The sequence below is a fragment of the Heteronotia binoei genome, chromosome 1 (genome assembly GCF_032191835.1).
Source record: "Heteronotia binoei isolate CCM8104 ecotype False Entrance Well chromosome 1, APGP_CSIRO_Hbin_v1, whole genome shotgun sequence".
Classification (NCBI taxonomy): Eukaryota; Metazoa; Chordata; class Lepidosauria; order Squamata; family Gekkonidae; genus Heteronotia; species Heteronotia binoei.
The window spans coordinates 243213404-243238987 of NC_083223.1; the positions used below are offsets into that span (position 1 = coordinate 243213404).

A 25584-nucleotide genomic window follows, 5' to 3' on the forward strand; every position below is an offset into this window, starting at 1 on the left:
AGATGATTGATAGATGATAGATGATAGAAGATAGATAGATAGAAAGATGATAGATAGAAAGATGATAGATGATTGATAGATGATAGATGATTGATAGATGATAGATAGATAGATAGATAGATAGATAGATAGATAGATAGATAGATAGATAGATAGATAGATAGATAGATAAGAACATAAGAACATAAGAGAAGCCATGTTAGATCAGGCCAATGGCCCACCCAGTCCAACATTCTGTGTCACACAGCGGCCAAATATATATACATATATATATATATACACACACACTGTGGCTAATAGCCACTGATGGACCTCTGCTCCATATTTTTATCTAACCCCTTCTTGAAGGTGGCTATGCTTGTGGATGCCACCACCTCCTGTGGCAGTGAATTCCACATGTTAATCACCCTTTGGGTGAAGAAGTACTTCCTTTTATCCGTTTTAACCTGTCTGCTCAGCAATTTCATCGAATGCCCACGAGTTCTTGTATTGTGAGAAAGGGAGAAAAGTACTTCTTTCTCTACTTTCTCCATCCCATGCATTATCTTGTAAACTTCTATCATGTCACCCCTCAGTCGACGTTTCTCCAAGCTAAAGAGCCCTAAGCGTTTCAACCTTTCTTCATAGGGAAGGTGTTCCAGCCCTTTAATCATTTTAGTTGCCCTTTTCTGAACTTTCTCCAATGCTATAATATCCTTTTTGAGGTGCGGCGACCAGATAGATAGATAGATAGATAGATAGATAGATAGATAGATAGATAGATAGATAGATAGATAGATAGATAGATAGATAGATAGATGATAGATAGATAGATGATAGATAGATAGATGATGGATAGATAGATGATGGATAGATGATAGATAGATGATAGATAGATAGATGATAGATAGATAGATAGATAGATAGATAGATAGATAGATAGATAGATAGATAGATAGATAGATAGATAGATTTATTGTCATTGTTCTCAAAAAAGAAAATGAGAGCAATGAAATGAGGTGCTCTTCCACAAACATACCAACACATCAACACCCCCCCAAAAAAGGACATATACATAGACCATTTAAATGCATCTAAAAACAAATAACCATTCATAACCCTGCATTTAGCCTAACCACAGCACTTGGATAGAAGCTGCCCTTGAATCTATTTGTCTTAGCCTTCAACACTCTATATCGCCTACCTGACGGTAAGATCTCAAATAGCAAGTGGCTCGGATGTGAAGGGTCCCTTAAGATCATTTGTATCTTTCTTTTACATCCCATATTATACAGATCCACCAATGAGGGGAGAGAACATCCACAAATCTTCTGTGCTCTTACCATCACTCTTCGGAGCACCCTTCTCTCTGCTTCCGTGCAGCTCCCAAACCACGCGCAGAGGCAATAAGATAAAATGCTCTCAATGGAACTACGATAAAAGGCAACCAGCAGACTCCCTGACAGTTGTTGTGATCTTAAGAGTCTTAAATAGTATAGTCGTTGCTGGGCCTTTTTCTCTAGAGCTAAAGTATTTGCCCCTCATGTTAGATCCTGTTTCATAGTAATTCCCAAAAACTTCCATTCTGTCACCTGTTCTACCATAACACCATCAATAAACAACGGCTGAATGTCCGGACTACTCTTCCTATAATCCACTATAATTTCCTTCGTCTTATTTACATTAAAAATAAGATAAAATAAAGGATGCAAAGGCATAATGTGAATTATAATCAGCTTGATTGGAGAAGGAGGGGAAATGCTTAAGGGCATAAAATCAGCATCTGTAGTGAGATAAGAATCCCAGGTCCCTATTGGGGGGTCCATTGTTCTGAACCTGTGAATTAGCACAGATTCAACAATCTCCCGTTGTAATTTCCCTTTGAAGTTTTTTTGTTCGAGGATTGCTGCTCAAGGACAGAACTACTGGTAGTCACATACCCTTCTCAACTCAAAATGGTTCAATGCATCATTAACAACCTACAACTTATGCTGAACAATGATACTCCAGTCTCACAGGCACTAGGAAGCAAACCTTTTCTTGGCCACAGACAGCCTCCTGAACTTTAACAACTTCTCACCCACAACAATACCCCTTGTAACATGGACATGGAATCTGGAGCCAGGGCCTGAAATAAACTAAGATGCCAATTCTGTCCCCATATCTACTGTGAACTATCAATAACCGGACCTAACAGTACCAGCTGTACCATCTCAGGTTCATTCACTTGTTCATTTCCCAACGTTATACATGCCATCAAATGTCAGCAAAAGAACAAATGGACATATATTCAATATTAAATACCACAGCACTCAAAAACCAGTAGAAGAACATTTTAATCTTCCAGGACATTTCATTGCTGACCTATGACTGGGAGTCCTCAAACAGAAAAACTGTAAAGGGAAATTACAACTTGTGATTGCCAAATTTGAGTTAATTCACAAATTCAGAACAATGGACTCCCTCTGCAGCTGAATAGAGACATCGATTCTTATCTTACTGTAGATACTAACTTTCTGCCCCCAAACATTTCCCCTCTGCTCAAAGCAAGCTGATTACAATATGCATTGTACCTTTGCATCCTTTACAATTATCCTTTGCAATCCCCCTTCCCACTATCTGACTGTGACAAAAAGACTCAGAAATCACCATTCCTATTCCTGTCTGACAAAGGCAGCTTTGACTCTCAAAAGCTTATACCCTGAACCTCTTGTTGGTCTCAAAGGTGCTAACAGGATTCCAATCTAAGCATTCTGAGTACAGCTATACCATCCATTTATACAGAAATACTGCAATTCGGGCTCGTTTATTTTCAAACCTGTTCCTATTAATCCTTAATGTGATATTTTCTACAGCTACTGCTATATGCTATCAGCCACAACCCCCAAATCTCTTTCCTGGTTAGTTACTAGCCATTCAGGTCAGAGATACAGGACAGAAAAATTTCCACTTCTAAAAAAGAATTAAAATAATTAAAAACCTAATGAATGGATACAACACCCATCAAAACGGGCAGTTTCAAACTGCTTTAGTTCATTGCGGCTGCAATCCTAAGAATAGTTTCATACATTCTTAGGGGTGGTAAGCACCACTGCATAAAACAAGTTACTTCTGAGTAGACCTGCTTATAATTATTCCCAATGCCAAGGAAGCACATTATATAATAGAATCTCTCACACACACAGACTTCAACCACACTGCAATCCTAAACAGAGTTAAATTCTTCTGGGGCCTCTGAAGACATTGGTTTAGAAAAGTATAACACTGCATAGGATTGCACTGTAAATGAGCTATCTGACTGGTGTCTCAAGTCAACTACTTTTCATTATTGGGGAGAAATGAGATATTTATATAGCATATAAAATGAACATGGAATGTTTTTTGTGTTTTGTTCATTATGCACAAGAACGAACATACATATTCATTTACTGGTTCAGAGCAGGGAGAAAGCTTTCCGTATCAAAATGGTCAGGAAAACCCCCATAACCAGGCAGGAATCTCAACTGAAATCACAGTCAGAAGCCTAGACTTGCTATCCACTATGTCACGCTACCTACAGCTATAAGCCCAGTCCAGATAGCACCCCAACAATACTATGTCATGTCCAGTGGAAGGATCAAAAACAAGAATAGATTCAAATAGGCAGCCGTGTTGGTCTGAAGTAGTAGAACAAAATAGGAGTCGATTGCACCTTTAAGACCAACTTGGTTTTATTCAGAACGTAAGCTTTAGTGTGCATGCACACTTCTTCAGATGAGGAATGAGGTACAGTAAGCAGTAAGTACTGCTTACTGTACCTCATTCCTCGTCTGAAGAAGTGTGCATGCACTTCTGAATAAAACTAAGTTGGTCTTAAAGGTGCAATCGACTATTTTGTTCAAAAACAAGAATGAAATCCATGTAATTCTTTTTATCTAGCAAGACCAACCAAACTGCCACAAAACACTGTGTGAGTTTCCCAGCTCTCCATCAGGCTGGAAGTTACAAATGTTAAAAGAATAGAAAGGTGGCAAGGAGATATTTCAAGCTATCATGTTGGATCCCTAATTGTTTCTGCTTGCTTAACTGCCCTGTGTTTTAGCATTCAGCTTCCTGTGTTAACCAATTGTAGAGTTTATCTCTATGTAACTATTTCCATGCTGCTTCATAAGTACCAGTCACCCTTGACAAATATAGCATATTACTGACTTTCCTCAGCACTGCTCAAGATGAAGCATACCTGCAACTTAATGAGAGCTACTGTTCCAGAATTCCAATATGTGTTTAATGTGCTCCTGTTATCTTTAATTCTTCTTACCTGATTCCCTGGCAATGTATTTCACTCCACATATATCTAAGGCCTTGATCAAACAGCTTTTGTAACAAGAAGTGGAATTTAAAAACCAATTTGGCAAATAAATACAGGGCTGTTATGCCAGAGGATGGGGCTGAAGAACATCTGAATAAGCTCCAGTGAAATTTAAACCTAGCTAAAAACAGCTGCATTTATAAAGTACAAGTGACCAGCAAGAGTACAAGTATAAAGTACCAGCAAGAAACTTGTGGAAATGGTGCACCCCCATCCCTGTCCTTCCTTCCTTCCTTCACCCCCTTCTCCGTCAATCCTCCTGCTCTTTCTCCACCTCCCCTTCTCTCTCATCACCCCCTACTTTGAGCTGCTGGAGATGCCCTTTCCTTGAAAACCACCACATCACAGCAGAGTCCCCACAGAAGATGCTGCATTGCAGTCAACCACAGCAAAGATCCAAGAGGCTGCTCAGGTAAGCTATCTGTGCATGTGTAGACTTTATTGTTTAGAGGATTAGAGAATTATACCTCCCCCTATATATATTTTCAAGTTTGAAGAAAAATCTCTTTTCTGTCAATGTGGTCCCAATTTGTGGATTTAGACATCCGCATATTGGCCCACACTTGACTATTACAGACGCAGATGGTTGTTCCATAAGAGGCCCATCAGTAAGCAGTGCCAACTCATTTTCAATTAGTGTTTAGGAAAAGTCAGAACAGATATATCAAGATCATGCTTGCAACAGAATTTAAGCACATAAAGGCACTGAACAGCCATCAAAAGAAAAAAACCGTCTTTGTAAAGTTCATCCTGGACTTTCTCCAAAGAGCTCAGGCTATCATATGTGGTTCTTGCTCTCTCCATTTTATAGTAACAGACCAGTGCAACAAGTCTGCCTGAGAGAGACTGGCCCAAGGACTCAGTGAGCTTCATGAGCAGGTTGGGATTTGAACCCAGGTCTCCCTGTTCCTAGAGCAACATTTTAACCACTACACCAGTCTGGGTTTTCAAAGAGATTCATTATTCCTAGAAAACATCTTTCCTTGCTTTGCTTATTGTATATATTACATCGTTGCATTGTTTCTCTAATTCTGTAATCGTTTTGTGGCACTGCTGTGTTCTTCTGACTGTTTTATTGTATTTATTTTACTGTTTTTGGTGTGCTAGTCTCTAACTTTGTAAAGCACATTACACTGTCGATTGTATGTACTCAGCTGGATCAAGTGCGGTGTGTGTGCAATAGTTAAGAGTGTCTAACTAGGATCAGGGAGAACCAGGTTTGAAAATCAAATTGGACACGAACGCTTGCTGGATGACCATAGGCCAGCCACACACAGAAAACCTAGTTACCTTACAGGGTTGTTGAGGATTAAATGGAGGTGAGGAGAATGATATGAACTGCTTTGGTTCCACCACCAGGGAGAAAGGTGGGGTGCAGATAAAGCAAAATTCAGCCAGTTTTTCACACAATTTCCCCCTACTTATTACAGTCCCTGTTCTATATGGCTTTTCTCCATGTTTGTCCCATAATCAAAGGAGCCCCCCTTTTTCCCAACCCACTGTATCACTGTGGCTGAAGCCTTAGTTGTAATCATTCACAGGTAGTGGCACTTGCAGCAAGGCAGCCTTTAATAGGCTGTGAGATCAAGACTCACCCAGTAACTCAGTGCATAACCTGTTTAATCAGCCAACAAAGGCCATTACACTCCACACTGGAGAGGTTTGTGCCCTGTGAGTTCCCTCACTCCACAGATCTGAGGAAGTTCACACCACTTCTTTCCAGTCCCCCTCTCCACCTTCCATCCTCAGTCTTTTGTCTAGGCTGCTGCCCCCAGTCCAACTCAGCCCAGCTCCTCCACACCACCTCCTGTCCTAAGAGTTGGGACTGGCCTTCTAATTCCAGGCTCCAGCCTCACGGCCCCACTCCCATCTTAACCCTCGCAGCACCCCATCTGCTGCCACAATGGACCAGCCACCCTTACCCAGCTGTCAAGACCCCAAGCCACATGTATCCCACAGGTCGCTCTACCTGTTGCTTTCTTTGTCCCTTTAGCCCTCTCACCTATGGTCACATCCTCCATGGCATCCTTCACCCTTCAGGGATTCCTGTGCCCTCTTGGTACCATAACCATTCGCTCTGCATTGTGTATAATTTGTGCACTGCTCTTACTATACTGTTATAATTTGTGTAATCCACATTTCAGGCTCAGTGAGAAAACTGGACAGGAAACATTCTGCCTGAACTAGGCTGGTGTGATTAATACCAGATACTTAACCAACATTTTGATTGTACAGCATCTTCCAACTGACGCTTTAAACTAAGATCAGAAATGGAATAAGACTCGAAACTGCCAACTTTAGTGTCAGCTCTTGTATTTGTATCACCAAAAAAACACCATGGTCAGTTTAACAAAGGACCTTTATACAAGAAATTACCAGCCATGCTGGGCCAATTTAATATATTAATGATATGACAAAAGAATTCAACAACCCCCCCCCCCCCCATTTTCTTCAAATAATACACTTCTGAGAACTGATGTGCTGGTTGCCTCTATTCAAGCACAGCCCAGTTGTGAACTCAGTATAAGCAACATTCACCTGGAGACATCAAAGTTACCACTTCACAGTGTGTAAACCAACTCACAGGATCTGACTGACTTGTCATATGCAAGGTCGGAAAAGCATTGCTTCCACAAACCAGATTGGCTACTTCTCTCTGTTCCCTGTTGTCTGTGCTGGTGGAAAGTGCCATCAAGTTGCAAATGACTTTATGGCAGCCCTGCAGAATTTTCAAGGCAAGAGACAAACAGAGGTGGTTTGCCATTGCCCTCCGCTGCACAGTGATCCGGGACTTCCATGGTGGTCTCCCATCTAAGAATTAACCAGGGCCGACCCTGCTTAGCTTCCAAGATCTGACAAGGTTGAACTAGCTGCTTTTACCCACTGGTCTATCAGCAGCCAGCAGAGGGCGCACTAAACTGAGCAGCTGTGGCATGGAAGTTAGTTAACACCCCCCATTTCTGCAAACTAAAATATTGGGGGGGGGGGGGTGGAATCAAAGCTACTGGAACAAGTAAAAGGGGGTGAATCATTATCAACAAAATTATAGCAATTTTAAGCCATTTCAAATATTGGCCTCAAAGTACTCATTTTCCTTTCAAACACTCAGAATTTAATCCATCTGCAGTCGATTAGTCAAGCCAATAAGCCACTCTCACCGGGAGAAGACTTCAATTAGCAACGATTTCTCAAAGATAGGATTTCAGTTTGTGCTTCGGAAACAAGAGCCTTCCTCTGCTTTGTAATAACATCAATTGACAGCAGTCGAGATTTCTTGCTCCCACATCACCTGCAGAATGATGAGCTGTAATATGCCTCTCCGCCCCGACAGCCTTAACAAAAGCCGAGCACCCGCCCCTGGGCCCACTCTCCAGACAACCTGAGTCATCTGCCTGACAAACACTGCCTTGGAGCTGGGCTGCTGCAGCAGCCACAGGTGGCTCCAGGAAATTCAAAAACAAATTTCCGCACACTGTTAATATTCTCTATTTACCCAACAGAAAGACAACCCTGAATGTGGGGTGGGTGATCCCCATAGAAAGGATCATATGGCAAAAGGGTTTGTTGTTTTAACTTTTATGCAAACTTAGAACAGCTGCCTCTTTTTCCGGAAAGCACATGTGGGAGAAAACCCTTGTCTCCTTTTCAAGCAAATAAGGTACAACTTCATGTTGGATAATTACCCCCTACTTTCTCTGGCACACCAGATAGTGCTGAAGACATCAGAATTATGGCTGGGCCAGTGGGCCTTGTACAATTAAGTTTTGAGACGACGAGCTAGGTCATCTGCAAAGTAGGATTTCCACATGAGGCTACTGTTTGTACAGACCAATGCCTTCACATAGCTGCTTCACACACACAGCTACTGCGATTTCTGTGTGCCGATTTTTGGCACCACTGAACATCTCAGAAGCCACATGGCTTAACAATATGGTGCCTCTATGCAAGTACAGCTCTGTCACAAACTCTGCAGCAACAACATGCATGCCGTGACACTTGTATTATCACTTCAATCAATAGTTAGAGGATATGACCACCCTATGTGAGATTGGAAAAGTGTTTCTTTCCACAAGTCACGCTGAGTACCTCTCCCCTTTCTTGCTCTCTTGTTCTCCCCATCCAGTCCCTGGGGAAAGGGGGGCTATATTCTTGAGTCTGGTCATTCCACAAAGTATCATACACACATGCTGATGGTTCTGTTCGATAACAACAAATCATCTCCTGCTTAAACATCAGGAACTAACAGCTAAATCTGTATATTTAAAATAGTTAAGGTGTTTGGCTCTCGCCAGAATGCTTCTAAAGCATCTGCAAGAGGCAGCTTTGTGGTTTTTAAAAAAATGCTTTTTAGACGGTAGCTCCAGAAGAAACATAAAACTCAAAACGCATCTGAACTGGGGTTTCCAAGCTATTGCTACAGCCCAGGCATAACCAGTTCTAGCTACTGGAAACAGTGACCACAATGGTATTTAAATTCAGCACTGAGGTCAATAGGAAGTTTCCCCTGAAGTCCAAAATGGTAATATTTTATTTCAAAAGAGGGAACTTTACAAAAATGAGGAGAATAGTAAAAGGGAAGCTGAGAAGGAAACACAAGAGAGTCAAACCCCTACAGGATGCTTGGAAGCTTTCTGAAACCACACTAATTGAAGCCCAAATAGAATACGTATCACAGGCGAAGAAAGGCACTGCCAAGTCTAAAAGAAGGCCTTCATGGTTAACAACACAAGTCAGGGAAGTTTTAAACAGTACAGTGGCTTCTTTTAAAAAATGGAAGATTTGCCCTACTGAACTTGGCTCTGGCAAAACCAATAATTAGGCATGCAAAGTCAATCACTAGATATGCAAAAAGAGATTTTTGAGGAGTTGCTAAAAGAATAAAGACAAGCAATAAACATCTTTAAATACATCCAGAGCAGGAAACAAGCCACCGAAGCAGTGGGGCCTTTGGATGACCAAGAAATAAAGGGAAGATGGGGAGGTGGCAAAGAAGCTCAATGGCTTTTTTGCTTTTGCGTTCACTATGGAAAGGGTGGGGCAGGTACCCATTCCACAGGAAGGGTGTCTATTTTCAGGAGGGGTATCTGAAGAACTGAGCCAAATTGAAGTGACCAAAGATGAACTTCTGGACCTATTGGGGAAAATAAAAACTGATACATCTCCAGGTCCTGATGGCATACACCCAAGAGTTCTTAAGGAACTCAAGATGTGAGATGGTTCATCTACTAACCTATCAGTAAATTCAGCCACTATATCAGATGACTGGAGAGTAGCAAATGTGACACCAGTTTTTAACTGGTGCAGAGGGGACCCAGGAAACTACAGGCCTGTCAGCATCACACCTGTCCCAGGCAAATTAGTAGAAACTATAATCAAAGATAGAATTGTTAGGCACATTGAGGGACAAAGCCTGATGAGGGAAAGTCTGCATGGCTTCTGCAAAGGGAAGTCCTGCCTCACCAGTCTTTTTGGAGTTCTTTGAGAAAGTGAACATGCACGTAGACAATGGTGACCCAGAAGTCATATATACTTGGACTTTCAAAAGGTTTTTGACAAGGTATCTCACCAAAGACACCTGAGTAAACTTAGCAGTCATGGGATAAGAGCACAGGTTAAATGATAAGAAGCTCCAAGAGGATCTCCACAAACTGGGTGAGGGAGCAACAATGTGGCAAATGAAGTTCAAAGCCAGTAAGTGTAAAGTGATGCCTGCTGGGATAAAAAAAATCCCAACTTCAGGTATAGGCTAATGGGTTCTGAACTTGCTGTAACTGAGAGAGAAAATGATATTGGGGTCATAGTGGATAGCTCAATGAAAGCTATCTGTACGCTATAGCAATGAAACTCTGTATGCTATAGCAATGAAAAAAGCAAACTCTATATTACAGATTATTAAAAAAGGGATTGAGAATAAAACATCTGATATTGTAATGCCCCTGTATAAATCTGTGGTTTATAAAATTATGCCTGGGATGGAGAGAGTTGACAAAGAATATTCCTCCCGCTTCCAAAATGCTAGAATTCAAAGGCATCCAATGAAGCTCATGGGCAGTAAATTCAGGTTGAACAAAAGGAAAGACTTCTTTACATATGTAATGATCCTGGGCCTTATGAGGCCTACAGGCTCCAGGAAAGCCTGTATCAGAGTATCTACAGGGCCTACATTTCCCACGATCCCTTTTATTATTTATTTTTATTTATTTATTTATTTCATTTATATCCCGCCCTCCCCCACCACGGCAGGCTCAGGGCGGCTAACAACATTCTACAATCATACAATAACAAGTAAAACCTTAAAATTACAATATAGAGCAATAAAACATTAAAATATTAACTTAAAACCAATCCAGTAATACAGTTGTGATGCGGTATAGATCTTTAGACCGCATTGGCGGACCCTTGGTTACCGTTTTTCCTAGCAGTCCGAGTATGCTAATTTAAAAAGGGTGGTCTTGCAGGCCCTGCGGAACTCTGAGTGGGTGGGCAGCAGTTTTGGAAGGAAAACTTGCCCAGTGGAGGCTAGAAGGGTTGGACCTGAGAGGAAAACATAAAAAGACTAGCTACAGACAGTGAAATGTTCTCTTGGGAAAGGATGGGCTGCAGAGAGGTTGCAGTTGGAAGAGATCCCTCACCCTGCATCACAGAAGATCTGCATACTCAGTCATTTGCGAAGTCACCTCAATTAAATTCTCTTTACAAACATGCAAAGTGCTCAGTTTGCAGCTGTGGAGAAAGCCCTCATAAGCCAAGCAAGTGCCATCAGTTTCACCCCCTAATCTGCACACCTTTGCTCTGGCTATCATAAGTTTTTTTTTTTATTTCCCTCATTCCAGTCCCCCAAATTAAAAAAAAAAATAATCAAAAGCATTTCAAAAGGCCATTTCAGTATCCATTTTGCAGAAAAATGTCATGTAGTTCAAGGACTGTTTGTACCACCATGTTGCTGCCAAGAAGATTTGGCTGAACTCTGAATAAAGATAAACCATAGCTGCTAAAGGAAAAAATGAAAAATGGGCAAGTACAGAACTCTGCAAAGATCTACTGCATTATGACCCTTTCAGCACTATTTGTGGGACTGTTCAAAAATGAGAAATCAAGAATGTTCCTCCCCCCTGCAGATTATAGCAAATACCAAAAGAAGTTAGTCACTACTTCCACACAGTAAAACTCCTTGCTGAATGCAGCATTCCCCAGTCTGGGACCGTCTACTGTCAACACCACTGTTGAATCCATTCATTTAATATTGATCTCATCCAACAGAGAAGACAGTCTATGATAATAAATGAGTTGATAAATCCTGGCAAAAAATGCAAGACAGTATTCCAGCCCTAAAGTAACAATGCAAGAGAAAGGCAACATTTGGCCTCTAAGCCAATTGACTGCAAGTCTTTAGTTTTCTTACAAAGTTGCCCATGATAAATAACACAGGAGTTTTTAAAACTGATAATTATTTGCAATACTACCACTTTAAAAAAATGGGGTGGCACAAGTCATCTTAAAAGACAGGAATGTCTCTTCCTAGACAAGAGCTGCTTGAAATATACATATCTTTTAAAAATGACCCTTTTTTCAGAAACAGTTCTTATAGGTAGATAAGTTAATACATAATCAAACCACTTTAACTAAATCAACTAGGGTTTCTTCCTGGAAAGTAAGAGAACCAGACCTAAAATAATCAAATCAAATAAACTGAGTAAACTTTTGTCAGTACAGGGCATATTATTTTCATACATGATTGCCTCAGACTTTGCTAGCAGTGATCATAAAAGACAAATTGTTTACAAAATGCAGATTTCACAGAAAAAAAAACTGATTTATTCTTCACATACACCATTGCTAGCTCTACCAATACCAAACAAGAGAACTGCTGGAAGTGTTTACCATCTAAGTGCGGGGGAAGGGGATGTCTACACAAAAATTTTGCCTGGCTTCTTAATAAACATACAGGAACTGGCTCAGATTACTCATTCACTAAGCAAAAGGCACTCCCAAATATTCCAAATACCTATTTCCAAAGCTCATCCTTGACACTTTACAGGTGCCAGATTTGATGACCACACAACAAAAACCTTCAAAAGCTAACATTCATTAATTTGCTTAACCCAACTGAGTAAAACAGTCCAATAATTTAATTTTGTTTAAACGTATTCCCAGGTAAAACCTTATTGTTTCATCTATTAGACAGATCCCAGTAGGCAGCCGTGCTGGTCTGAAGCAATAGAACAAAGCAGTAGACAAGTGCACCTTTAAGACCAACTAAATTTTATTTAGAATGTAAGCTTTCGTATGCTCTTAAGTAGACTTCATCAGACAAGTCTGCTTAAGAGCATACGAAAGCTTACATTGTAAATAAAACTTAGTCTGTCTTAAAAGTGCACTTGTCTACTGCTTTGTTCTATTGTTTCACCAATTATACAACATTTTACTATCATACTGTTGTACAAGTCTTACAATCCGCCTCTCTTTTATAACTTATAGTCTTCTTTAATTTAGTGTTGTGAGACAGCCAGCTGCCACCTCTGAGGATGAGGAAATGGAAGAGTCAGGCGCTGCACCTGTGGAATGCCCACCCGAGTAGCTGGATTTAGAGGCAGAGTCAGCAAAAGAAGCATCAGGAAATGAGGTTGCTCATTCTGGCAGGACTTGAAAGAAATGGAATACAGAGCTGAGCATCACTCACCACCAGCACCTCCTGAGTGCAAGAGATGTTGAGAGTGTTTGACAGCCCGGGAGAGACAAAGAAGTACCAAGTTAATCACACAATGACAATCAGCACAAACTCCTGAAGCAAAGTTCTTACAGGAGCAGGAATGACAAGCCAGTAAGAAGCAACACTTGTGCTTCAGGGATGATACAGCTAATTAGGCATATAAAAGGAACACACTGGGTAGGTTTTGTCATGAAAGCAAACTTGCTTGCCATCCCTTCTGTGAGCTTATTCAGTCAGTGAACAAAGTATTCTTTACTTGCTGCCTTGCGTTCTGCCCTGCTAACCTGTGTTTGCTTTTCAGCTAGAAACACAGCCCATCCCAGGTACCCAGCTTAAACTCTAGACTTTCCTGGCCTCCTGCCTTTTGGATGGAACCTTTGGCTTCCTGATTCTGTACTGGTTTGCTGACTTTACTCTTGTTCAGGGCTGGCCAAACTGTGGCTCAGGAGCCACGTGTGGCTCTTTCACACATATTGTGTGGCTCTTGAAGCCCCCACCACTCTGTCGGCCAGCTTGGAGAAAGCATTTATCTCTTAAAATTATCCTGCTAAGCCAGCCAGTGGCTTGGAGAATGCATTTAAAGTTAAAGTTGCTTTCTTTCCACCTCCCTCCCCTATCTTCCTTCCTCCCTTCTTCCTTCTCTCAAACATCCGATGTTCATGTCTTGCAGCTCTCAAACTTCTGACATTCCATGTGGCTCTTACATTAAGCAGGTTTGGCCACCCCTGCTCTTGTCTTTTGACTTGACTGTTTGAGGTTACATCTGTGCATCCTGAAACTCCCAGGTAAAGTAAAAGTGACAGGCACTGCTCTGAATGTGACATTTGATTGCTTACCACTGGGTTTGTGCATTCTGGAGGCCTGTGTATGATAAACACCAGACTCACCCTTGAATGTGACATTTATACATTTATTGATTTATTAAACTTATATCCCACCTTTCCCCATGGGTGCGTTCAGGCTGACTCACAACATAATAATAAAAACCAATAATATAAAAACAGTTAATTTAAATGATCAAAACAAGATGGCACTAAAAACGCTGTCTAACGTCTCCTATAGTATTTTAAGCAGATGGTAGTAGGTGGCCTGATTTATAACAGTTTTTAATCAGATGGTGGTAGGTGCCCTAATATACAGTTGCAATATAAAATTGCAAGGCAAGTAAACACAATAGAAATTAAAACACATCTTAAAAAGCAAGTATCCTGCAAAACATCAGAACAGAAGCCACTCTCAAAAGCACGGTCAGGCTTGTATGATGAATGAATACAGTTCTTCTGGTTACCCTGTTCCTAAACCAGTTAGAGCTTTAAACATCAAACACCAGTACTGTGAATGGGGCCCAGAAACAAGCAAGACTAGAATTAATTCATTAATCTTCCTACTCTTTTCCCCACTCTGGAGGAGAAAGCCAGAAAGATTTGCATTTGTGAAGCTCAGACTCCCACATCCAAACCCAAAGTTGTTGGGGCCCTTTATCATGTTTTATATCTGGTTTGCTGCCATACAAGCTGCCCTGAGCATGCCTCGGCAGGGAGGATAGGATATAAATCAAATAAAGTATAAAGTAGAAGTACTTGCCTGAAGTTTCTTAAACAAATAGGAGTACAGTTAACAAGCCACAAGTCAGAGGCAGAACACACAGAAGGTCCCAGGATGAGTCACCAATGTCAGCAAAATTATCTCAGTTTTTAGCACTGGGAAAGACCCAACTATGGTTTGAGAGAGCCCTGCTGCATGTCAGCTCAGATAAAATGAATAATAGTTTTATTGCTTTGATCCAGTTCTTAGAAGACTTGTGTGTTATTTTAACAAAAGGTAGGATATACGGTAAATAAAATGTATGCCAGCCTAATCCAGTATAAGGCAACTTCATGTGCTATGGAAAGGTGGCACAGCTCTTTCCCCATCAGCATTTACACAACAGTGGACTTCGTATTTAAGATGTCAACAAAATACAAGCTTTGTCTGAGATATAGGAGGATAACTAGTGAGTCTATGAATTGTCCAGGCTACAAATCAAAAATCATTTCCCCCGCCACAGCCAATTTAATGTAGTAACAGTTGTAACACCTAGGAACAAATCCCTACTCAGCCATGAAGCACACTAGGTGACCTTACTAATAACTCAGCAAATCCTACCTCACAGTGTTGTTATGAGGGCCAAAGAGGAGTTAGGAAGAGAGAGAGAGAGATGCCACAACAAGGTCCTTGGAGGAGAAGAGGAATAAATACAGTGTGTGTCAGTATAACACAGCAGCTAAGAGTGTGAGGTGTGACCTGGAAAGTCCCCAGTTCATGTGTTCCCTCTGTCATGAATACATCAGCTGCTTTCTCTCTCAGTCTCAAACCCTCTTCTGCAATATGGGGAAGAAGCTGACCTACCTTACAGGGCTGTTAAAAAGCAAAGGTAGTCCCCTGTGCTGTTAAGGACCCCTAATTAATGTATATACAGTTCAATACAAAAGCTGTTATTGCCTAAAAAACAAGTATGTCCCTTGCTGCTCCAGATACATGGGATACCCTCTCAAGCCAGCTAGGCGCTGCTACTCCCCCCTTCAATTACCTTTTTAAAACACGACCCTTTCTGCATGGACTTTAGTTGCTCACCTTCTTCCTTATTCCCAATTACAACCCAATTTTAAGAAGTGCATTTGCCCATATTCTTTCTCTCTGCTTTCCCCACTTATCTGTTTTGGACTATAAACTGGGGGTGATGGCTTGTCTCTCTTCATCTACGAATCCGTTAAGGCACTGTGTACACAAGTAATGCATAAGAGCCCTCATGGCTCTGGGTAAACACCACACTGACCCTGCCATTTGTTTTGCAAGCCATGAAGGTTCCATCCATGGGGTGTTTCTCTTCTCAGCCAGTCCGGGAGAAGAGGGGAATGCTTGTGTTTTCACATAGGGGAGGATCTCTTCTGTGCCCCACCTAGATTCTTGTACTAACCCCTCTGCCACCGACTCGACCAGCTTCACCACACACCTCCTGAAGTTGTTTCTGCCATCTCTGCAGCTACCTTTCTGGGGAGAGCTGCCTCCTCCGACTCTACCATTCCGCAGGGAAGGAGAGGGGAGGGATGCCCCCTCCCCTTTAAAACCACCCCTCAACAAAAAGCATACTTGCACACGCACAGCACCCGACACACACCCCTCTGTTTATTTACACATGGTATGGTCGTCAACCCCCTTACCTTCCGAGTTTAACCCTCCCGCCTGACGGGCGCCGCAGTACTAGTCTATCACTCCCGGTATCCGTAGGCAGCCACCATTAGGAAGAAAGAAAGGGGAGGTGAAGAGTGAGGCTGTCGTCTTTTTTCATTTTCCTACCGACAAAATCCTCGCTTCCATCATTCGTTTTCCCCTCTGGTTTAGCCGCATATGGTTTCTTCCAAAGAGCTAGCCATCCAACCCGCAAGTCTTTCTCACCTCACCTCTCCCGTCGCCGGTTCCTTCAAGGCATCTTCGGTCATTTCCGACAGGAGGCAACGGGAGTAACCGAAGGCTGAGCGGAAAAGAACGAGGGTTCTCGGGAAAGACGAAAACTAACAGAGAATGCCGAAGTGGGTAGAAAGCACTAGGACAAAACACAGAAAGGGGCGGATTCGGAGTGCGTCGGGTCTTCCCTACATACACACATACAAATATAAGGCAGGCTAGCTTTCCCGCCTATACTAAATCGGTTATATTTAGGTTTATGCAGAGACTGTTAAGCCCCTAAATTGTGCGCTGGCTTATTTTTTTAAAAAAATTAAAAGGTAGTCTTACTATCCTAATGCGTTAGTTACTGAATGTCACATTTGTTGACTGTACTGAGTCCCTGTAAGAAATGTGCCTAAGTCCTTCAGAGAAAGGCGAACTATAAATATTTCACACACATACACCAGTGTTGATATTTCCATATTTGGGGGAGTGGAGTTTAAACTGAGACCAAATAGCTTATCTATGGTCCTCCTTGTGAGTTTATGGTTATGGCAAAATTTGAGCCAGTATGATGCAGTTAAGAATATCAGAGCAGAATCTGGAACAGCCAGATTGGAATCTCCACTCTGCTGTGAGCAGTTGTCAGGTGACCTAGTGCCAGTCACTCAGCCTCCCCTAGAAGGAGAAGAATTGGTTTTTATACTCCACTCTTCTCTACCCCAAGGAGTCTCACATTATAATTACATTCCCTTCATCTCACAATATGCACCTTATGAGGCAGATGAGAGAACCATGACTGGCCCAAGGTCACCCTACAGGCTTCATGTGGGGGAGTGGGGAGAAAAAAGCAGGACAGAAATACTTAAATAAAATAACCAGGAATCTCCAGGATAGCAACCATTATAACTGATTTAATTCCTTTGACCCACACAGAGTGATGCTAGCAACATCTTGCTGTCCACCCTGCTGTGTAGACAATTAACACAAAACTAAACAGAGTTCCAAGGATGAAACAACAAACAAATAAAGCCAAATAGGCTAGAGGAACAGTCTTTATATGACTTTTGGGTTGTTGTTGTTTTTAAATACTCATCCTCAGAATTACTCTTTTTGTATGGAAACTCATTTGCCAAAGAGCCAGCCCTGCCACTAGGCTGGGTGACCCTACCTCGGGGGAAGCCAATTTTGGGGTACTGTTAAAAGGATTCCAATCGTCACATATTTCATTTTGCCATCAGAGGATTAAGAGGAAGCTATTAGAATGTTCTGAAGTGAGCTGTTTCACTTGGAAACGAGTAAAGATATATTCTCAACTCTTCTTGGGAGGAAAATAAACTATCTCTGTTGATTTCTGTATTTAAAACACCCTAAAATTTGTCTCATTAATCTATACCAGGGGTGGCCAATGGTAGCTCTCCAGATGTTTTTTGCCTACAACTCCCATCAGCCCCAGCCATGCTGGCTGGAGCTGATGGGAGTTGTAGGCAAAAAACATCTGGAGAGCTACCGTTGGCCACCCCTGGTCTATACACTGTATGCATGAATAGCACTGAGAAACTGCTCTGTCAGGAAGTTCTTCCAGCTCAACATTAGGAAGAACTTCCTGACAGAGCAGTTCCTCAGTGGAACAGGCTTCCTTGGGAGGTGGTGAGCTCTCCTTTGGAGGTTTTTAAATAGAGGCTGGATGGCCATCTGACAGCAATGTGGATCCTGTGAATTTAGGGGGAGGTATTTGTGAATATTGTGCAGGAGATTGGACTAGATGACTCTGGAGGTCCTTTCCAACTCTATGATTCTATGGCTGACATGTTTTATGCAAGCCTTATAAAACTATTTAATTTATTATTAGAATGCTTGTGACCCATTCCACTCTGCATAGCAAGACCTGGTCTGGAAACATCACTTTCTAGAAGGAGGCTGAGTCATAGGCTGGGTTAGTGGTTCCAGAGGTACAGCTGTGTTTGTCTGTTGTGGCCAAACAAAAGTTCTGTGTCACATTTTAAATCCACAGACTAAAAGAGGCCACAGATTCAAATAGAGTTACTTCTCCATTTACCTTGATTTTAGAAGTACTCAATATATTTTATTACTGTTCTGTTTCAAATACTCCCCATTCTATACTTGTTTTTCCTACTTTTAAAGTTATTTGCTTAATCAAAGTTCAGGTTTTGAATGGGTCATCCATAACACTGTGACTATTAAGCTGGCTCTTTTAAAGCTAAGGGGGTTGCATTTATTTATTAAAGACATTTATATCCCTGACCAACAAAAAAACCCCTGGATTTTTCAGAAAAATACAGTCAGGGTGCAAAAATTAAAAACCAACATCAAATAATAAATAACATAACAAATAAAAATAAGGAACATCAGGAACACAACCAGATCAACCAAAATCAATAGCAAACTGTACATTAGTTCTTGTTCAGAGCACAGATCCTAAGCTAAGCCTCTAAAACAAGACTGCCTCTGCTTGACATGGGAAAGCCAGCAAAGAAGACATACATCATTAGACACAGTCATACAAAAATTCAAATAAGTATTGAACTTAATTAATGCTTCTAAATTGCTGTCTTGTTATTTAAAAAGCTCCTTCCCCAGGCTGATCCCTACAGATGCAACATCTGCACATTAGTGCAATACCCAGCTAGGTCAAGATTGATGGCAAAACTGCACATGCATGGGCACAGGATGAAAAGTTTTCCCTTGCCCGTTTTTCATTCAGACAGCAAAGAAATCAGAGATCCATGTCCAAAACAATTTACTATCCAGCCTCCCAAAATAAAGGATTGGCTAGGAAAAAGGTGCAGATTGATTACATGTGTCTCTAGTAAGAAGAAAAGCACAATATAAATAAATAAACACAAAGTGTTTTTTCAAATGCCTTCCTGTTTCTGTTGTCACCTAAACATGCTCCTGTTGCTTCACCTTGGAATCTTACAGTAAATCTTAATGTTCTAAGAGTTACACCCATAGACTTTAATGGACTCAGAAGGGAGCCAGTCTGTTTAGGATTTCACTATTGGTATACAGGTCAGAGATGGAAAGACGAACTGTACCCTAATTAAGCCTGAGCGAATCACAAAAACACAACAAAGGTTTAAACTTTGGCCAAACCAATCCATCCACTTGGTCAGGGATGTTTCTCTTTTTCAGGGCCAGCTGCCATCACTAGGACTCACCCCTCCCCCTCCAGAAAGAAAGAACCAGCACTCCTGTCCTGTCGCCACAGCTGGTTTGTACTGCAAGAATGCCTCCATTTCAGAATCTGACCCTGCATCTGGAGCACATGTATCTTGGGGATGGGGGGAGGGGAATACATGGGCTCAGGTCCGGACCTTTTAAACAAGCGTGGGAAGCAGCAGTGCAATTCTCTTGAGCTTCCTCTTCTCCTTCTCTCTCCCCTCTCCCTCGCTTGTTTAAAATACCCAAAGCCACTTTCAATCTCCTCTTTGTTAGGTGGCACGCTATTCAGGATCAAGAAGTGGGAACCAGCTGCTTAGGAATGGGGGGGAGAGAGAGAAAGAGAGAGACAAAAGCAGTATTATAGGTGCACACCTCCAGAGAGCAATTGGAAAATGTACATCAAAGTACATTTCCCCAAAAGACAAGGACTGCATTATGCAGGACTTAACCAAAACGTCATGGAAATTACTGAATACACCCATGCATCCTTTGCTTCCTGGAGATATAAACACCTTTATACACAATTTTTTCCAGCCCTTTTATTGTTCACAATGCATTCACCAAGGCATCTACAATCTATTACCTTTTTAAAAAATGGTGAAATCAGCTGTAGAGCTGCATGAATAACTACATTCTATGTAATTTATTTAATAAACATCTACACTGCTTTTCTTCTTTAAAAGTTATTATATTACCTTTACATTAAAAAAAATAGGCACAGAAGCTCAAACCTGCTTCTGTGTCATAACAGCTGACCTAGCAGCCCAGCTCTCTGTCAAAGGGAGGTTATGTATGGGCTGGCTGCGATTACTTTGTTATTAAGGGGAAATGTTCTCTGCATATTTTCAAAATTCAAAACCAAAGGTCTATCTAGTCTAGCAGTTTGCTTGATCAGTAAGTGAACAGATGTCCCTGGAAAGCCTGCAAACTAGGTATAACAGCCAAACCTCCCCCTCTAGCAACTGGTATTCAGGGGGGCTCCATTTCTCCATCTAGGATTGCCAGGTCAAGTCTGACTCAGGAAATATCTGGGGACTTTGGGGGTGGAACCAGAAGACAAGGGTGTGACAAGCAAGCACAACTGAGTTCCAAGGGGAATTCTGGCCATCACATTTAAAGGGACTACACTTCTCTTTAATGTCTTCCCTTCACTGGAAATAATGGAGGATAGGGGCACCTCCTTTTGGGGCCCATAGAATTGGACACCCTGGTCCAATCTTTTTGAAACTGGGGGGGGGGGGAGTCTGAGGAGAGGTTCTGGATGCTATGCTGAAAATGTGGTGCTTCCACCTAAAAAAATAGCCTCCCCAAGCCCCAAATACCCAGATTGATTCTTCACTATACCCTATGCGAACTTGTCTCCATAGGGTATAATGGAGTGCCCAGCAGACATTTCCCTCCCCCCCCCCCGGTTTCTGATAAACTTGAAGCAGGGGGAGGGCCTCCAAACTAGGAGATCCCCTGCCCCCAAGTAGGGATTGGCAACCCTATTAAGCCATCATGGGAAATGACCATTGATATCTTTGTCCTTTATGAACTTATGAAACCCATTTTTAGAGCTATCTAAGCTATTGGCCCATCACTATCTCCTGTGGCAGAGAGTTCTGTAAACTAATTGTGCTTCTGTGAGGAATTATTTTGTCTTTGTCTACTGTCAGTCTGCTGCCCATCAAAGGGACAAAATAGACATGACAGCATCCAATAGGGACCAACTTGTGGATGCAGCTGCCATTTTAAAGCCTAATAAGATGATTTAAAAGTGCCTCAAGGGCCTGATTCTGATCAGTCTCACAGCACAGTGTCATGAGGCACTCTTGTTTCTGCCCCCCTTGCCTTTTTGAGTGCCACAACAGCTGCTGGGGGGGTACAGCACTTAAAAGACATGGGAAGGGAAGAAGGACAAGAGCACAACATACAGTCAAGCTTGGGGGCACATCCAGGATCACAGCATTTTTAAAATTGTCTCATTGGGCTTTAAAATGATGGCAGCATCCACAGGTCACACACTGTCACATCCAGTTTGGCCCTTTCTCTGGGTGTCCCCAAGTTCTAGAACTACAACAGAGGGAGTAACTTCACTCTAGCCACTTTCTCCATACCATGAGCAATGTTATAAGCCTTCATCATGTCCCTCCTGGTTTTTTTGTTCCTCAACTGAAAAGCCTCTAACTCTTTAGCTTTTCTCACAGGGAAGACCTTCTATTCATGGCCATGCTGGCTGGGGCTGATGGGAGTTGTGGGCAGGGGACATCTGGAGAGCCACTGTTCCCCACCCCTGGACCAGCCTATAGTTCTGTAAATTGGTATATTGTTGTTTTATTATGTTGTCTTGTTTTTAAGCTGAATTGTTGATTTTAAAATGTTGTTAGCCGCCCTGAGCCCGTAAGGGAAGGGTGGGATACAAATCTAATGAAATAAATAAATAAATTAGAGTTTTGTAGACTCTTTCGGGATCAAGTGCCATGTTCTACTGGAGAAAGTTTTCCTTCCGGACGTTTCGTTCTCAGCTGCGGAGAACATCCTCAGTGGCGTTGCAGCCGGAGCAGGCGCTCTGACCTTCTTGGCTGCTGTGCATTGAGTGGGGCCAGGGCTGCTGGAGAGCTGCTATTTCTAGGCTGGAGGGGGTGTGATGAAAGGGCAATCACACCCCCTCCAGCCAAGAAAGGAAAACTTTCTCCAGTAGAACACGGCACTTGATCCCGAAAGATTCTACAAACCCTAATGATGTTACCAGCCGTGAAAACCTGAAATCTTTGATAAAATAAATAAATGTTGCTTGCTTTTCTCCCCGGCATCTTTTCCACCACCGGGATATTCTTTTTGAGATAGGGGCAGGGCCGGCCCTGCCACTAGGCAAACTTGGCAGTTGCCTAGGGCACCAACCTTCTGGGGGCACCAAATTGCACACCACCAAGTGACTCGGTGATGTTTGGGGGGGTGGGGGGAGAAGTTAGCCTGGCCTAGGGTGCCAGACAGTCTAGGGCTGGCCCTGGATAGGGATGACGAGAACTGTAGCCTCCATTTCAAAAACAGCTATACCACACACCTACACATGAAGCTTTATAGTGCTGGAAATTCTGTCCCTTTCCTAAGAACTTCTAGCACAACATTTGCTCTTTTCTCTACTGAAATACTACTTTATACAGAGTGATTAAAATGTGGGATTCACTGCCAGATGATGGTCACAGGAATAAACAGCTTTAAAAGGGGATAAGAGAGATTCATGGAGAACAAGTATATCAATGGCTTCTAGCCATGGTGGCTGAGGGGAACCTCCAAGTTCAGAGGCACTAAGCCAGGAGGAAAAATCAGGGGAAGGCTCTATGCCCTATTGTTGGCCATCCCAATGTTGGCTCCAGAAACTGATTGGCCATTGTGTGAGACAGGATGCTGGACTAGATGGACCGTTGGTTTGATGCAGCAGGGCTTTTTTTACGTTCTTACGACACATACTGAGTGGATATTGTTATTAAGATATCCAGTAGAACCCTAAGATCTCTTTCCTAGTCAGTCACAACCAGTATAGATCTCATTGGTATACGTGCAAATTTAGGGGGGGGGGAATGTCTCAGTGTAAATCAGAACCAACTTCTTCAATGCGCCAGGCTCACAGATGGTTTGGAGTGAACAGCTGGCTTTTTTTGGCTGGAAAAAGGGCCCATGGATGAATAGCCCTGACTATGGGGCAGAAGGTTACACTAGATTGTCTTTTAAGATTCAGAACAGGTTCCAGGACTAAGCCCTTGTGATCTCTGGTTCCAATTAAATGCTGCTTATTTAATGCTGTCCAAAATAAGCCAGTGAGTAGAATTTTGGAATAAAATTACTACAAGGGTGGGGGCGGGGGGAGAGAAGTGTATTATCCAGAGCCACTTTGCTCTACCCACAATCTTTTAACCTTCAATGAGGCATTATCTCCTGCAACCCAAACAAACTTATTCAGGAGGAGGACTGGGCTTGGAGCCTCCAAGTACTATCCTGGAGTTCCAGTCAGTACAATTCAGTATGGAAGGCACTGCACATGAGGAATGGAGTGACAGGGTGTAGAATAATTTCAATACTCTATTTTTATTTTCTTGCAAAGGTGAGGGCTCACTTGAGAAAAAAAATACTGCTCCTCCAGGTCCTGGGGGCTTATTAATAGAGGCTTAAATCTGATTTTTAAAACTCTCTGCCATGCAATGCTTCAACTCCCCATCTGTACATAACAAGTCTCTACTGAAGAGTCAGGATGGTTTCTCCCCACTTCAGGCTGTTGGCAACCCTACCTCCATGATCCCTCCCCTTCCTCAACCCATTCAGGATCTTAATACAGTCCAACCAGTCCAAGATATTTTGTTTTGTCAGTTTATTTAATACTGTAATTTTTGTTGTTGCTGTGAGCATCTGATGCACACCCGCATACAATTACCCATGAGTTTAAACATATACAGCTGTCATTTACACTTAATATATTTGCTGTCAGAAATATTAGTCCAATACAAGCCTACATGCAACTATCACAATTGCTACACAAAGCGGCTCAGTGAGATGTAAGAGCAGATTTAATACAAATAAAAGCAAAGTTTCAACCATTTTGTCCTTTTCTAAAGTTCGAAGAACATATTTCCCCTTCATATTGCTTCCTTCTCTGCAACACACAATCACCTTTCAGCAGCTGAGACAGTCCCTCCTAATTTTACACTCACACACACATATTCATAACTATACCTCTAAGGTTGCCAGTATGGCTGAAGAAAAAATGCTCTGTCCCTTTAAAGAGGCTTAATGTGTGGAAATGGACAGCTGATACCTTTCATGACATGGATGTAAGTAACATCACTAGGTAACTTTCCCTTTAAGTCAATTTCTCATTAAGTCTCCGTTAAAGGGACATTTTTTTCATTAGGCAGTGGGCAACAATATGTGCCACCTACATGTATACCTCAGAAGTGATCATATCCCTAACCTCACTCATATAAAACTGCCAAAGGTCCACTTAAACAGTACTGTTTATTCTGACTGACACCAAGCTTCTCAGAGACCTTTCCATTTTTAACTGATGATACCACAGATTTAACTTTCAGCATGCCAAGTCTGCACTCTACCACTGAGCTATGGCCTCTTTCCAAATTCAATTAATTTGAGTATATTAAAAATTGTACTTGTTGTACAAAAAAAAAAGTAAGAATATCAGAACTGATGACAGTAAATAAAAGAAGCCACTTCAGTCGACCATCATCCCCTCCAGCCATTAAAGAATTATGGAAATTTTAATTTCAAAACACAAACACCATTGCCTGCCTCTGCACAGCAACCCTTTCTAAATAGTCTCCTGATCCCCATCCAAGTAAAAACTGGGATAACCCTGCTTAGCTTCATGAAATCTAGTAAGACCAGGCTAGCCTATCTACACAGGTCAGAAATATGAGGACTTTAAGAAACTGGTCAACATCAGCCCAAAAGCTGTTAGACTGGTACTGCACAAATGACAACATTCTAACAGTCACATTCACTCAAAACCACTGCTTATAAATGAAATCTCAACACTTTTATACAAAAGAGAGACCTGGGAATATAAGATTTCATAAAAAGGCACGTTTTTTGTGACAAGTTAAGATATTTTACCATGCAAGTATTGATTCAGTTGAGGATTGCGTGGCAAAAATATGAGCTAGCCCTACAAAATGCAAAATACACACACTGGGGTCAGTTCCATTATAGGGCATCTGACCTCTCTAAGGACCTGCTCCGTTTTTTGGAGAGTACTGCATGACATAAAGCACAGGTCATTTGTCTGTCTTCCTCTCCTCTCCAAAGTCCATCCATTTGCAGTTTCCCTCACTTGCTAAAATTTAAAAGGAATGTCCATCAGGGAAACCCAAGAAGCCTCCCAGTCTCCAGAATCTACCTTACATCAGATGGCAAAGTTATAAATATCAAAACATTCCGTATC

The 25584-nt window shown here is 41.9% G+C and overlaps 1 protein-coding gene across 4 annotated transcripts in view; it reads right to left on the reverse strand.

Moving 5' to 3' along the window:
* EXTL3 (exostosin like glycosyltransferase 3) overlaps nucleotides 1–25584 on the reverse strand; it is a 197517-nt gene that overhangs the window by 144059 nt on the left and 27874 nt on the right. Inside the window, exon 1 of one of the 4 annotated variants that reach the window (XM_060250118.1) lies at nucleotides 16238–16372. The exons of 2 other annotated variants lie outside the window; for them this stretch is intronic. The gene's annotated coding sequence lies outside the window, so the exon portion shown is untranslated. Of the gene's footprint in view, nucleotides 1–12897; nucleotides 13051–16237; nucleotides 16373–25584 lie in introns of those variants that run through there. One more of the 4 variants, XM_060250137.1, reaches the window with a different exon arrangement.